Consider the following 3,815-nt stretch of genomic DNA (forward strand, 5'->3'; position numbering starts at 1 on the left):
GTACTGCCAGAAAAAGTTACCTTGATTGTTCAGTGTTCATGGATGAATCAAATGGGCTCCACAAATACAGAGAGGATTCAACTGGAATGGTCTCCTCGATTTGCTGCAGCTGTTCTTCCTCCTCCCACTGCTGCTCTGATTCAAGGTTGTCTTCCACCCCCTCCACTCTCTCCTCATCCTCAGTGTAGTGAGCTGCCAGTTGTGTGAGGATGTCCACCTTGGGCTGAAGAGCTTTCAGAGTGGTCAACACAGGCTTCAGCATCTTCCCCAGCGAGGGCCTGCTGAAGGCCTGAAATCAAAGAAAGTTTTGAGGAGGACACCTCAAAGTCAGTGCCACACGAGCATCTTAACAAAAGATCCAGTTGGAAGCAAAATAGCATTCATGAAAGACGATTGCCCATGCCTTATCCATTCCACTTACCTGTCCTGGTCTTCCAATTGTTTGTCCTATGCTAACCAGAGAGAAATGGCTGTCTTCTTGTCTCTGTGCCTCAGATCTGGATATTTCATCTTGAGGCCACTTCTCAGTCAGTGATGCTCATAGGTCTCTTAGGGCATCCCCAGCTTGAGCAATGAATGCTTCTTGGGGTTCCTCAAGAAATTCTGGTTTTATGGCAATGACTTGTAAATGATCAGACCCCAAGTCTGGAGCAATGGGCACACGTTTGATGCTAACACAAGGGATTCTTTGCACAAGCAACTCCTCTGTCCCTGTTGGGGTCTTGTTTGCACTTGTACCTGGGATTGCCTCTTCAGAGTTCCCTGTCTTAGGCTCTGCACTAATAGACACACAGGAAAGAGCCTTGTCAACAATTCTGTTTGAGTCCATCATACTTTGGCTCAGTTGGTCACTCACCACCCGTAAAAGGAGGCGATCGGAGAGTTCCTCAATTATGACAGAACCATGTCTTGAGGAAAACATGCGTTGAAACCTGTTACATCATTGTACAGGTCTTGCTCAGATCCAGATCTTTGTAACACAATCCTGGAAGTCGAAAGTACAACTTGATTAAGTGCTTCTTCCTGCTCTGGACATAGCAGTGGTTTTTTCCCTGTAGCTGCCGCAAGGTTGACTTGATGTCTGGACAGGCCTTCTTCCATGGCCTGTTTCAGATTCTCAGCAAATGCATTCATTTCGGCTGTTGATAAACATCTCTTGTGATGTGGGCTTCTGCCAACAGTTGAAAATAAAACTTTTGACAGGAATTTACTTAATATTTCCTCCACAAATGTCACGGTACCACAGGAATGCATGGATTTAGAGTTGGTTTTGGCATCTCCTTTATCATGTCAAGATCACTAGGAAGTTTGTCAGCAATCTTCACACCTTCTGTTGCTGAAGATGAAGTATCCTCTGACCTGGCTTGAAACTCAGGTTTGGCAACTTCTTTTGCTATTGAAGCTGCTATCCTGTGAACTAAAATATCTTTCTGATTTGTTAGGTGTCTGCCAACAAAAATGCCAGAATCAGCAGGTTCTGCAGTGCTTGTGCAAGCTGAATTGAACAGGTCTCTCATCGCCTGGCTGTCTTCAGTGGGTAAAAGATCTTCTTCACTGATGTGTTCATTCATGTTCATCTGCCCTTTTGAGAGGAGTACTTACAAAGCCTGTAGTATTTTTCTAGCTGCATCCTTCAGTAACAAAGTCTTTTCAGCATCCAAATCCACAATGGGAAAGAGGGAAGAAAACGTGGACAGAAGATTTGCAGCTACTCTTTCGATGATAAGAGGAACTATTTTACTAAGGTCTCATGGTAAGCTGTTTGGGTTCTCCAGAGGCTCAGTAACATCTCTTAGTGTATCTCCAACAATATTGTCAGCTTCAGCATGGTGGTGAAGTCATGATTCTCCAGAAAGATTGCTCTGCAGTGGACTCCCAGAAATCTCTTGGAAGACCAAGTAACAAAGAGCTTCGAAAATAACCAGGCACCCATTTCTTAAACAGTTCTGCATGTTGACTTGATACTGAAACTGTGCCAAAAGCTTGTCATAAACCAAATCAGCAATGGTTTGAATCACAGCATCCTCTCTGGCATGTGGATGTTCAGTATGCTGGCTACAAGTGTCAGTATCTATAGAGATTTTTGCCATCACTTGTCTGATTACCTTCAGGTGAAGCAAGTCAAATTTTGCAAGCTCCATTTTCTTTTCTTTAGAGGAAGATGTGCTGACAGCGGCAGGGAGAATATCAGAAAAAAGCCTGCTGATTATATCTTCTGAATATCTGAGGCAAACCTCCGGAGTAGATGGTGTGTGACTTTGGCACTGGGAGGTGCTTTTGGTAGCATCCTCTAAAAGCTTTTCATCAGTTTTGCCAGGCTCTAGAGGTTTATACAGAGCTGAAGGGGGTGCTTTTGCTAAGGGCTGGTGATCAGTAATTTTTCTCCTTCTCAAAACACTTAACCCCTCTGCTGACACACTCTTGTTGCTTTTCATGTTTTTATAAACTGTGACTTTAGAAGCAATTTCATGCAGAAGGTCAGATAAACTAGAGTGAATAATTTGGGATCGCACTGTCCTGAGCAAGTACATTTTGGGAAGGGACATATTTGTTCCTTAGGTCATCATATGTGTTTTTCAAAACGGCATCAACATAAATACCAGCAAGTGACTCCAAGGGCTGAGGCTCAATGGTGTATCTTGGCAGTGGTGCTTCCTCTTCAGGGAATATTTGTCTGCATGATGACAAGAAGGGTTTCTCGTAAGCTGTTTGCCAATCTGGGGTTGAGTTTTGCTTGACTGAAGTGCCCTTAGCTTGGTAAATATGTCCTGGGGGGATGCAGAAGATTTAAGCCCCAGAGCTCCTGCACGGTAATGCAGCTTTCTGATGCCTTCTGAGGTAGGTTGTACAAGCTTGGGGACCTGAAGCTGTCGTGACATTTGCCCTTCCTTTTGGACTTGTTCCCCAGAACTGAGTTCTCTTTCCTGGGCATTGATCAGTGAAAATAATTTTCTAAGATTCCCTGTTTTAGGGTGATCTTGTGTAACGTCAGAAGAAATATCTTCCCTAGTGAGATGGGTTTCTAATTGGCCATCTTTTTGTGTGGATTTGTATTGAAAGTAACTGGCCATGGGGAAATTGCTCAGCTTGGAAATTCTGCCTGGGATGCTCAAGCAGAGCTCCCATGCACATACTCTCCCTGCACAAATGAGAGAGATTATTAGCCGAATGAGGAGGTACTGCTGCCAGTTCAGTCTCGGGAAGATTGTCTTCCCAAAACTCTGTGGCAAGACTTGGAGATAGGCCAGGTGACTGTTGAGAAAAAAGTGAGGTTAGTTTTCCTCTACTCCCTTTATTCCCACATCCTGGTGAGCTGCTGAGTGTTATCTTTCTGCCTGTGCGCACACACTTTTTGGCATTGGCCTCATCGTCTCATATCTCTCTCAATTATTTTTCTCTCTTCATATTCTATTGTTGCAGGATAGATGATATCTGTTACTTCATCCACAAACCATGTCATCATATTCGTAACTGCATCGCTCATCTCCTTGGTCTTGTTCTTGTGTAGCAGGAACAAATGAGAAAGGACAGTAAAGGTTAATTCCTTCATTCTCCCTTTTGCACAGGGCAACAGCGGTCTACTGGGTGTGATCCAAACTTTTAGGATAAATAATAATAGCCTCTCATGAAAAGTGACATCGATTCATAGATGCTCAGGTCGGAAGGGACCTCAACAGATCATTGAGTCCGACCCCCTGCCGGGCAAAAAAGAAGGCTGGGGTCAGGGTGGAATATAAATCTAACAGAATAAATATAGGAAATAAAGAAACAGCCAGTTCAGGAAAGGTCAGTGAAGGGCAAATTAGGATCAGCAT

General features: G+C 43.9%; 1 pseudogene; it reads right to left on the bottom strand.

Annotated features, from left to right (window-relative positions):
- Positions 1-1,438: 1,438 nt before the first annotated feature.
- On the bottom strand, positions 1,439-3,496 carry LOC112550128 (annotated as a pseudogene).
- Positions 3,497-3,815: the final 319 nt, after the last annotated feature.

Source organism: Alligator sinensis, unplaced genomic scaffold, assembly GCF_000455745.1.
Source record: "Alligator sinensis unplaced genomic scaffold, ASM45574v1 scaffold560_1, whole genome shotgun sequence".
NCBI classification, from domain to species: Eukaryota; Metazoa; Chordata; order Crocodylia; family Alligatoridae; genus Alligator; species Alligator sinensis.